The sequence below is a fragment of the Carcharodon carcharias genome, chromosome 20 (assembly GCF_017639515.1).
Source record: "Carcharodon carcharias isolate sCarCar2 chromosome 20, sCarCar2.pri, whole genome shotgun sequence".
In the NCBI taxonomy this organism is placed as follows: Eukaryota; Metazoa; Chordata; class Chondrichthyes; order Lamniformes; family Lamnidae; genus Carcharodon; species Carcharodon carcharias.
In genome coordinates, this window is record NC_054486.1 from 24,068,894 (window position 1) to 24,081,787 (window position 12,894).

Here is a 12,894-nt window from a genome sequence, read left to right on the forward strand (position 1 = left end):
AAACCACCTCCCCTTTATATTCTAGGCCTCGTAAAGTCGTAAAGGCCAATGCTCTACTAGATTTTTTGATCATTTGTCATACCTGGCCACAACATTTTAGTGATCTGTTTACATAGACCGCCAAAGTCTCTGGACCTCCTCTTTCCTAGCTTTTCATCATTAAAATAATACTCAAATCTATCCTTTTTCAGTTCTAAGTGGATGACTTCATACTTACTTGCATTGAAGTCCACCTGTCACAGTTCTTCCAACTTGCTAACTATATTAAGGTCTCTTCTTAATTCTATGTTCTTGTTTACATGAGTTACTATACCATCTTTGTATCATCAATACACTTGGTACAATAGACAGCCATATATCCATCTCATTAAACAGTGAATAAGTTGAGGCCTCGGCACAGATCCTTGTGGGACACACGAGTCATTTCCAATTAGAGTACATACCCATTATTCCTACTCTGTCTTTTACTGTTTAATTTAACCAGGTCAATAATTTGCCTTCAATTCTGTGAGCTTTAATTTGAGCTAACTGTCCGTTATATGGAACCTTATTGAATGTCTTTTTGGAAGTCCATATAGATTACATCCATAGGCATTTCCTTGCCTACCACTTTAGTTACTTACTCAAAAATTCAACTAGGTTCATTATACATGACCTCCCCTTTACAAAATCAATCCACATTTCTCCAAATACTATCATTCCGTTCTTAACTATAGATTCCAATAACTACTCCTGCAGCAGATGTTGGATTAACTGGTTTATAATTTCTTAGTTTCTCTCTCTCACCTTTCTTAAATAATGGAGTTACATTTGCAATTTTCCACTCTATAGGGACAATTCCTGAATTGAAATCGCTTTGGAAGATTATGGATAAAACAACTTCAATTTCCTCACCCACTTCCTTTAAAACTCAAGTAGAAATCAAGTCCTAGGGATTTGTCAGTCTTCAGTGTCATTATTTTTTCTAATCTTGTTTTCTCGCTTGCATTAATTTTAGTGAGTTCCAGTGCTTGAATCATTATTAATCCACTGCACCCACCGCACAACATACCCCCACCCCAGCCGTCCAGATTGTCAGGTATATTTTTCTCTTTCTTAGTGAAGACTGACACAAAAGTAATTATTCAAGAAGTCTGCCAATTCCTTTTTTTCATTTGCCCCGTGTTTTAAATTCCCTGACCAATAGAAAAAATCTCTGTGTCCATCCTACTACGCTCCTTCAGAATTTTGTAGGTTTCAATGAGATCGCCTCACATTCTTCTAAACTCCAGAGAATATAAACTCAATTTACTCAATGACCAATTCAGTGAACCTTTCACTGTAGTCCCCTCAATGCTAACCAGAGTTTTTGATGGTTGCTTTCACTTGCCTTAATCCTCTCTTACTGATGTTCTAATAGTGTCTTTAAAAATCACTGCAATTCTAGAACAGTTATATAAAATAAATCAGCAAATACTGAAAAGGCACAGGAGGTTTGTCAGCTTTAGAAAGAGAAAGAAATGTCAAAATTTCAGTTGGAGACCCTTTATCAGAATAGCTACAGCTAAAGCATTAACCCTTTGCTTTCTTTCAAATGCTGACTTACTCTATGTTCACATGCATTTTCTGTTTCTGCTGCCAGACCCAATCCTTCTCTCCTACCATTTCCCCCCACTCCCTCAGCCCCAAACTTAGGTCTTAATCCTATTTCAGAAACATGCCTTCAAATCTTGCTCTAAGAAATGTCAAAATTTGAAGGCATCACCTTGTCCCTTCCAAAAAAGTTCAGTCTTATTAGCTCGGTGTTAAAGGAGAGAATTTGAGAGTGAATTGAGATTCTACCACTTGTCATTGAATATCATCGCAGTGCAGATGCACTTTGCAACCACTTGTAATAGTCCCCCTAATTTGTGTGTGTTATAAGGAAATAAGTTGGCTCCAAGTATATAATAATGGAAGGTAGAAAACAAATTACAAAGCAGTGATATTCACCAAGCTAAATGTTTGGTTTATATCACCTAAGTCCCAACAAATTAGTTGAACTTATTACTCTCTCTCATATTTAGTCAAAAAAAGCTTCAACTGAATAAACACAAATTTAAAATGTTTCTATTACTGCCGCTTTGTTAGGCACAATTTTTATTTAAATTAGCAAAAATCTTTAAGTAAAAACATATGCAGGTAAAAGATTCACCGCTCACTTACTTGAGTGAATGCGGCTCTCTTCATGCTGTTCAGCAATGTCAAAGTAGTGCCCTTTGAAGTTAAGGGATGAAGGTTAGCAGTCATTCAGCTTTGAATGTAAAATGAGTGGCGAAAGGGGGAGTAAACAAGGCTTGGTTCGTCAGATTTTTTTTAATTAAAAAGGGGAGATATATTACTCCGTTTACACTATATATTGACACAATATGCTGGTTAGCATTAGAACGTCACAGAAGGGTAAATTCAACCCATCTACTTTGCATTATTCCAGGTTGCACTTTTACAGAATATATTTAAGGGCTGCACTTACCAACAATCACAATTTCCAAACATAATCACGACTGAAACCTAGCACAGTCACTCTGCATTTTTTTTTTGGCAGGAGTGGTGGGGGGTGGGGATCCATAAACTCAATATTTATTTCTCCATAGGACTTACTCCACCCTACAACTGAAATTGATTAACATTTTTGTGGGTGTTTTTTTCTCTCCCATTAAACTGTGCCATATTGTTCAGTGAAAGAGGGAATTAAATAAGGCAAGAGCAGTTAGTGAAGCACAGGCCTACCCTGAGGCAAGAGTTGAAAAAACAAACTCAACTTATGTATATTTCACCAGAATTGGCAGAGAGAAAACAGCCAATGATTAGGTACGAGTTGGAGTCGGATTTTCACAGAGTTGGGAAGACTATGCGGACCTTTAAAAAAGTGTCACTGAATAAACACAAATTTAAAATGCTTCCCCATGGGACCTGGATGCAGAAGTCCTGCCCTCATTTCTGGCAGATCTAATTCTTGTTGGCAGGGAAGAGAGTGGGGCATGATTTACACAGGTGGGAGACCTGAACTCAGTAAGTCATTTGAACTCATCAAGGCCATTTGAACACAGTGCCAAATTTAAACAGACTCAATTTTGGCTGGCCTAAAAGTCTTAATCTACAGTGTGGGAGTCATGAATTGATGCAGTAGACATGAAACGCTCTTGAAGGACAGATAAAGTCTGTTTAAATATCCTGCTCTGAAGATTTTTAAATCCCCAGTCCTTTAAACATGGGGAAAAACACAAGCTGAAGTTGTCAATTAGATTTAGAGTTTAAAAAAAACCTCTGCTGGACTGCTTTGATCGATAGGCCATCTGGTGTAGGTTAGAAAAAAAATTACCATCTGTTTATGGAGTTTAAATAGAAGTCAAAACTACAATTATCTCTGCAGGGGGGTCCTGAGGACAGAGTTTGATTGACAGTGTAAAGAGGCTATTAAAGGATTAGTTGTATTTGATATGGGGTCTGAATAGAAGTTTGTTTATTTTTATATGATTTTTACCACTTGAGATTCAAAAGCTTTGAATGGGTTTCATGAATGGGAGTTTTTTTTAACTAAAATGTGTGTAGAAGTGAGAGCTGTATTAGATTTTTCATTTTTTTTTCAGAAGTGTACATTTTTTCATCTCCATGTAGCTTCTGAGGTCTGCCCATGGTGGATACTGGGTGAGTGACTACTGAGGTAGCATGTGGTATATGAGGTGGCATGGGGGTTATGAGGAGGCATGAGTTGGCATGAGGTTGGTTGGTGAGCTGGTTGAGGGCTAGAGGGTCTAACAGCTTCTAAAATAACTGGGACGAAGTTCCAGAGAACCAAGGTGGGCCTTCTAACCAGCCCAACTCAGCACTTACTCACCCCTGGGATCTGTTTCCAGCATCGGCTGCCCAACCTAATCCTGCCCCTTCTCCTCAGAGCGAAAATTGGATCTAACCAGGCCTTTTGAATAGAGGCAGGTCTGCCAAGTTGGGAAATTTCCCGACTCAAGCTACTACCCAGGCAGTTAACTTTGGGGATGAAGCAGAGCTTCAAATCGACAAATTTATAAAAAATTATATAATGCCTTTCACGGCTGTCAGATGTCTCAAAGTGTTTTACAAATAATGAAGTACTTTTTGCAGTGTAGTCATTATTATAATGTAGGAAATGTGGCAGCCAATACGCACGCAGCAAACGTCCACAAACAGCAATGTGATAATGACTGGATAATCTATTTTGTGATTATGATTGAGGGATAAATATTGACCAGGACATGGGATAACTTCCTTACTATTTTTTGAAATAGTGCCATGGGATCTTTTACATCCACTTGAGGAAGCAGACGGCGACTGAGTTTAACATTTCGTCCGAAAGACAGCACCTGTGAAAATGCAGTATTCCCTCAGTCCTGCAGTGGAGTGTCAGCCTTGATTTTTGTGCTGAACACCTGGAATCAATCAAAAGGTCATTGTCCCTATCCAAACCCTCTCATTATTGCAACAATGACTAGATATATATATATATATATATATATATATATATATATATAAAAAATTGGCTATTAGCACTTTAGGACATCTTGAGGCACTTTATAAAAACTCAGGTTCTTTTCTCTAGAAAAGAAAAGGCTGAGAGATGACCTGATAGAGTTCTTTACAATTATGAAAGAGTTTGATTGGGTAGATATAGAAAAGAAGTTTCCACTTGTGGGGGAATCCAAAATGAGGGGTCATAAATATAAGATAGTCACTAGTAAATAAAATAAAAAATTCAGGGAGAAAGTCTTCACCCAAAATGTCATTAGATTGTAGAATTCACTACCACATGAGTTACTGTTATAATGTAGGAAACACAATAGCCAAATTGTGCAGACAGGTCTCACAAATAATTCGATAAATGGTTAATGTGATTGTGTTACGTTGGTTGTAGAACTACTTCTTGCGAATTTGAATTTAAGCTCTTTAGTTCTGCTTTCTTGCCTTAGTTTGAGGTAATATTCTGGATGGTACTGTGGCTTAGAGGAACCTTTTCAATACCTCCAGCATTCAGGTCTGGATTTGATCCTGATTGACTAGATGAAAGCCTCCTCTGTTGATTGCAGTGGTTCCATGTCAAATCAGCTCGTGGCACTATCAATTCCAGATCTAAGCAGATGCAGGCCCACAGCACAAAGTTGCACATAATTGAGCACTAACTGGTATTCATGCAAGGTCAGCTGGTAAGGGAAAGAGATGATAAATGACTAAGACTTTAGGGATATTATTTACTATGTCTAGAAGCAACCAGGGCCAATAATTCAAGAGCGAGTTACAAGATTAGCCTAAGAGTGAGTTCTAAATCAAGGTTCATGAGTTTTAGACTGGTAGAGGTAAAAAGCAAGGTTTTACAATGCACTGTATTTTTCATACTGGTTGCAGTGCAACTGGGGGGCAGTGAAATTGTCACTCAGGCTGCTGTGTGGTGAAGTGTAAAATGCATGCGCTTTGTGAAGATTTTCTTCAACTAAGTTTTCAAAGATAAGACAATGAAGTAATTAGAATGCAAAACTACGCAAAACAACTGCAGTGGTATAGATGGAAATATCACATTGGTGAATGGAGAGAGGGGCTTTTATCAGCCTAAAGTTAATGCACAATGTCAGCGGTGGATGAGTGGCTCCCTACATGACAAAGTCATAACCCTAAGTTGTCAATGGGTAAAAATCAGAATGACTTCATAACTGTCTGCCCTATTTGTCTCTTTTTCCCAGACCCAAGGGGTGGTATTTGCTATCTCAAAGCAGGGGTCACCATTAACTAAAAAAAATGGTCCATACAAACTAAAAATAGGTGCAAATAACTTTAAATTGTACTTGCAAATTTGAATAAATTAAGCAGTCAACGTCTTGGTGCTCACTGGTTGTAAAATAGTTTCAAACTACCTAGAGGACACATGTTGATACTGTCTCTGCCTGGATATGTAACTGAGTCTGAAACTTGGGCAGGTAGAGATGTAGGGACAGGAGTCAGCTATTGAGCTCTTCAAGCCTGCTCTGCTATTAAATTAGATTGTCATTGATCTGTAATTCAACTCTATTTACCTACCTTGGTTCCTAATTCCTCAATACCCTTACGCCTAACAAAAATCTATTGGGTGGAATTTTACAGCACAGTCATGGTGGAGGCGGGGCCATAAATGCAATAAGTCCATTGATTTCAGCAGGACCGTAAAATTCCACCCATTATCTCAGTTTTGAAATTTTCAATTGAGCCCCAACCTCAAAAGCTTTTTGGGGAGAGTGTACCAGATTTCCACTACCTTTTTTGTGAAATGGTACTTCCTGGCATCTGCCATGAGCAGCCCAGCTCTAATTTTAAGCTTCTGTCCTCTTGTTCTGGACCAGAGGAAATAGTTTCTTTCTATCTGCCCTGACAAATCCTTTAATCACCATAAACACCTCAGTTAGGTCACACCTTAATCTTCTACATTAAAGGAAAGGAATGCCTAGTCTAATAATCTGTCTTTATAATTTAACCCTTTTAGCCTCATCTGTGATAAATTTATGCTGCACCTCACCCAAGGCCAATATATCCCATATTCATATATCCTGGCCTGAACAATTTAAGCACTGTAACCTTTTAAAGGATCTGCATCGACCATGATTACCATTCTGGACAGCTTCTGTGGCTTTGTAGGAATATCAGAATGAGAAAGACTCACCACCAGTGACACCTTTGGACAAAATGCATCAAAGCAGAGAGATATACATCTACATATCAAACAGAGCTTTAAAATGCTTAGCAATGTTCTCAAGATCTCAGCACATTATTCTCTACCTATTAATTAATGACCTTCATACACTGTTAATGAAACATTCTATAAGAAATTTATGTATGGCTTAAAAAATAATCCTGAAAGCCACAGGAATTGTCCATTTCTCAAAGACCAGGCACCCAAGACATATTTATTTTGATACTGTTCTGCTGCTGGCAGGTGCATGGGCCTCCTGCCAGAAGCTGTCAATATGAGAGGCAAAATGCACACCTCCACTAGCATTAGGACCCAACTCAGTCTGAAGAACACCAATGAGGAAGCAGGAAAAGGCAGGGTTTCCTCCAATTGATAGGATCAATACGAGCCAGAGGTTGACTGGCTGAAGGAGGACAGCAGCGCTCAAGGTCACTAGTCTCCATCTGAGTGCTTCTCTCCTAGCATCTTAAATGCATTTTTACATATAGATCTCACTAAGACTCAACTCTAAGTGTTTTTCTATCAAATATACAAATAAGGAAAGAACCCTTTTTTATTGATGACCCTTTGGTTCATACATTTATCACGAGACTCTGCATGAACACGGCTTTTTTCTTTCCGTTGACTTTTTTCCCTTTCTAGCCTATGCAGTGGTATAGTTCCATCAATGCCCGTGGCCCTGCTTGCTTAAGTGGCCACTATTTCACGCAGGAGCCTGGGTGCTAGGTTGGCTGAGTGCGGTGGTAGGTTTAACACTCGTCTTTTTACCTCAGAAATTTAGGTTCAGAACCTTCTCTGACTGATGAGATGAATACCTCCTCCATCTGTTGCCTATCACATTCTTACGCCATGAGTTTGAGCAGCATCCATAACTCGAGATCAAATTAAGGGGCCTTTAGAGATGCATGGCGAAATCAAGGAGCGCTTTGTTAAATTTACCATACACACTTGGCTTTTAAAGTGAAGAAGTGACTAATTATATAGATAAAGTGAACGGAACGTATATAGATTTTCAGGTGTTTGGTAAGGTGTTTTGCACAAAGTGTGCTGATCAGTCCGTGAGTGTTCATAATATCAACTCCCTGCACTGATACTAATAGTTATAATGTGTGAATCCTGAAGTACCCTGAAGCATGTGAACACAATGATTGATGCTACAGATTCATCATGCCATCAGTTCAGTAACATCAATGCATGATTTAACAATTTTCAAAGAAATTCAGGGGGCAAGACTCACTTGTAATGTATATTTATCTGCTGCAGGGATTCTCACCATTCATCTCTGCTCCTGGTTCCAGCCTATAGGCTGACAACTGAGAAACTCCAAGACCCAATTAGTGTTATACCTTAAATTAAGGCTTTCTGGGAGTATGGAGTTAAAGGTTAAACAATGAGAAGGAACCTTCGGTACTGAGATTTCATTGCACTTATAAAATTAGCAAGCACTCAGGATAGGAAATGTTTAAATGTTAAACCAGAAGCTTTGCCCTCATTACATTTCTTCAGTAAACCAATTCATGTAAGCAGAAGGTATCATCAGGAGTGACAACTTTAAATTGATGATGCTACCCTCCTCCTCAATAATTCTTCAACAGTGGAAATAGCCTCTCTTGATTCACATTATTAAAACAGTAATAACTCCAATTTTTTTTAAGTAAAATTCTTATTAGCCTTCTTTGCCCCAGTGGAAATAAACTTAGCATCTCAGGACTAGTTTCTCATCCTTGGTCAAGGTTATCATCCCTGTTAGGTTTAGCTGAAACTGTTAAACCTATAACTGTTAAATCTAAAATTGAATCACTGAAGAAGCAAGAAAGTTCTGAATAAGTGAGATGAAAACTGGGACAGAAACACAAAGACAGAAAACGTTGTTTTGGGGGAAATTGGGAGAAAGGGAGAAGTGAGGCATATTTCAACTATCTTTCCCTGCCACCTCCACACTTCACGGAAGGTGGGTATGCCTTCTGATTTTTGCAAATATTATCCAACTACTTGCTATTGGTTTGAAACAATTTTTTTTCCTTTGCTGCAGAGAAAAATTTCTTCTTCGCTATTAGTGGTAGCATTACATTGCTCTTCATAGCTAACATCATAGAATCAGCCAACACAGATTGACCAATTATGCCTGTGCCAGCTCTTTAAAAAGTTCCAACTCTAAGTCCCCTCTTATCCGATAGTCATGCAAGTTTTCTTTTTCAAGTATATACCCAATTCCCTTTTGAGAATTAGAGAGCAGTAGTATTAAACAACAAACCCATACCACTACTGTATGCTTTCTGCCTTTTAACTAATTTTGTATCAACATGGTCACTGTCCCATTAATCTCATGGGCTACAATCTTGCTAACGAGTCTATTATGTGACACTTTATCAAACATGTTTTGAAAGTCCATACACATCATCAACCACACTACTCTCATCAACCCTGTTATCTACATACATACGAACATACGAAATAGGAGAAGTAGGCCATCTGGCCCCCTCGAGCCTGCTCTGCCATTCGATAAGATCATAGCTGATCTGTTTATGTTTCGAATTCCATATTTTCATCTAACCCCGATAACATCTGATTCCCTTGCCTAACAACAATCTATCTACTTGCACCTTAAAAATATTCAAGGAGAGCAAAGAGGGGATATGAGAAAGCTCTGGCCGATAAAAGTAGGGAAAATCCCAAGATATTCTATAAATATATCGATGGGAAGAGGATAACCAGAGAAAGAGTAGGCCATATAAACTACATCAACTGCACGACCCTCATCAACACACCTGGTCACCTCCTCAAAAAGGTGGGACCAAGGGGGCAATCTATGGGTGGAGCCAGATGACATCGTTAGAGTGTTGAATGAATACTTCACATCCATCTTCACTCAAGAGAATGAGGATGAAGGTATCGAACTTGGGGAGAGAGACTGCGAGGTTCTTAAGCAAATTGATATGGGAGTGACAAGGTATTGGAGGTGTTGGCAGGCTTAAAAGTGGATAAATCTCTAGGTCTGGATGATTTGTGTCCCAGGCTGCTGAGGGAGGCAAGGGAGGAGATCGCAGGGGCTCTGTCCCAAATTTTTAATTCCTCTCTGACCTCGGGGGAGGTGCCAGAGGACTGGAGAACAGCTAATGTGGTTCTGCTATTTAAGAAGGGTTGCAGAGATAAGCCAGGGAACTACAGGCCAGTGAATCTCACATCAGTGGTAGGGAAACTATTGGAGAAAATTCTGAAGGAGAGAATCTATCATCACTTGGAGAGGCAAGGTTTGAACAAGGATAGTCAGCATGGCTTTGTCAGAGGGAGGTCATGCCTAACAAATTTGATTGAATTTTTTGAGGAGGTGACCAGGTGTGTTGATGAGGGTCGTGCAGTTGATGTAGTTTATATGGATTTCAGCAAAGCCTTTGACAAGGTCCCACATGGGAGACTTATAAAAAAGGCAAATGTACACGGCTTACAGGGTAATTTGATAAGGTGAATTCAAAATTGGCTTAGCTGTAGGAGACAGAGGGTGATGACAGAAGGATGCTTTAGTGACTGGAAGCCAGTGTCCAGTGGCGGATTACAGGGATCTGTGCTGGGTCCCCTATTATTTGTCATTTATATAAACAACATAGATGATTAGGTGGGGGGTAGGATTAGTAAATTTGTGGATGACACAAAGATTGGCAGGGTGGTTAACAGTGAGGTTGAGTGTCTTGGGCTACAGGAAGATATAGACGGGATGGTCAAACGGGCAGTTAAGTGGCAGATGGAATTTAACCCTGAAAAGTGTGAGGTGATACACTTTGGAAGGAGTAATTTGATAAGGAAATATTCAATGAACGGCATGACACTAGGAAGTTCTGAGGAACAAAGGGACCTTGGCGTGTGTGTCCATAGATCTCTAAAGGCGGAGGAGCATGTTAGTGGAGTGGTGAAAAAGGCACATGGGACACTTGTCTTTATCAATCGAGGCATAGATTACAAATGTAGGGAGGTCATGTTGGAGTTGTATAGAACCTTGGTGAGGCCACAGCTGGAGTACTGTGTGCAGTTCTGGTTGCCACATTATAGGAAGGATGTGATTGCACTGGAGGGGGTGCAGAGGAATTCACCAGGATGTTGCCTGGGATGAAACATGTAAGTTATGAAGAGAGGTTGGATAGACTTGGGTTGTTTTCGTTGCAGCAGAGAAGACTGAGGGACGACCTGATCGAGGTGTACAAGATTATGAGGGGCATGGACAGGGTGGGTAGGGAGCAGCTGTTCCCCTTAGTTGAAGGGTCAGTCACGAGAGGACACAAGTTCAAGGTGAGGGGCAGGAGCTTTAGCGGGGATGTGAGGAAAAACCTTTTTACCCAGAGGGTGGTGATGGTCTAGAATGCACTGCCTGGGAGGGTGGTGGAGGTGGGTTGCCTCACATCCTTTAAAAAGTACCTGGATGAACACTTGGTACGTTATAACATTCAAGGTTATGGGCCAAGTGCTGGTAAATGGGATTAGGTAGGTAGGTCAGGTGTTTCTCACGTATCGGTGCAGACTCGATGGGCCAAAGGGCCTCTTCTGCACTCCGTGATTCTGTGACCCCACCTCCACCACCTTCTGAGGCAGAGAGTTCAAAGTTGCACAACCCTCTGAGGGAAAAAACTTTCTCCTCAACTCTGTCCTAAAAGGGCAATCCCTAATTTTAAAACAGTGCTTCCTAGTCTGGACTCGCCACAAGAGGAAACATCCTTTCCACATCCACCTTGTCAATACTGTTCAGGATCTTATATACTTCAATCAATCAATCAATACGCCTCACTCTTCTAAACTCCAGTCTGTCCAACCTTTTCTCATAAGGCAACCCACCCATTCCAGGTGCTAATCTAGCAAACCTCCTCTGAACCGCCTCCAACTCATTTACATCCTTCCTTAAATAAGGAGACCAGAACTGCACACACTATTCAAAATTGGTCTCATCAATGCCCTGTATAAATGAAGCATAACATCCTTACTTTTATGTTCAATTCTTCTCGTAATAAAGGATAGCATTCCACTAACCTTCTTAATTACTTGCTGTAACTGCATTCTAACTTTTTGTGACTCTTGCACTAGAACACATGGATCCCTCTGCACCTCGGAATTATGCAGCTGTTCTCCATTTAAGTAACTCTGCTTTTTTATTCTTCCTGCCAAAGTGAACAACTTCACATTTTCCCACATTATTTCCCACATCTAGCAGGTTTTTGCCCATTCGCTCAATTTATCTATATCCATCTGCAACCTTATTTTCTCTTCACAACATACTCAACTACATATCTTTGCATCATCTGCATATTTACCATGCCTTCACTCCCCTCCCGTCTAAGTCATTGATATAAACTGTAAAAAGTTGAAGCCCCAGCACGGACCCCTCTAGGAATCCAATCCATGCTAATTTATGTCAATGACTTTGCTTTAGGTACAAATGGTGAAAGTTTGCTCTATGGTAATGCAGCAGTAATACATCCTTCCCTATCTGAATAAACTACAGCAGTGTAAACTTTGAATCTCCTCCACTGCGTGTTTCTTCTATACAATATACTGTTTTAAAGAGTTTCATGATAGCTCAGACTATTTACATGCATTATGCAGTGTAACAGTGAACAAAGAAGGTACCATGTTTCAATTCTTGGCTGATACTCTGTTGGCAGGTCTCCGTTGGAGTCATGGCAATGGAGGAGGTGGGGAGAACATCATCTATTTTAGTGTTTACTGCTTTAGGAATGGATAGAGGTCACAAAGCTCATGGTTGCTGTTCAGTAGTTCCTGTCAGAAGTGCATGTTTGTGGATGCGAGGGGAAAACAGAACTGTGATGTGCCATCAGGTAGAACTGCCTAGCATCATTACAGGTTATTGAGGCTCAAGAATGAAGGATAATTATTTGGTTGACATGCTAGAGGTGCCTGCTGAACTGCACCCAAACATGTCTCATGCCTTGAGTAGAAGGAAGGAAAAAAATAATTAAAAAACACAACCTGCCCTTTTCAAAATGCTTCACCATAACAGTTCTTTGACCAGACTGCTCTGATCATCTCGCACAGAATAATTCTGGGATTTTCTTTATTCATTCATGGGATGTGAGCATCACTGGCTATGCTAGCGTTTATTGCCCATCCCTAATTGCCCTTTACAAGGTGGTGGTGAGCTGCCTTCCTGAATCGCTGCAGTCCATGTGGTGTAGGTACATCCACAG

General features: G+C 40.0%; 1 protein-coding gene across 1 annotated transcript in view; it reads right to left on the reverse strand.

Moving 5' to 3' along the window:
* The window catches only part of pacs2 (phosphofurin acidic cluster sorting protein 2), a 257,934-nt gene that overhangs the window by 44,124 nt on the left and 200,916 nt on the right, over nucleotides 1-12,894 (reverse strand). The window lies entirely within an intron of this gene.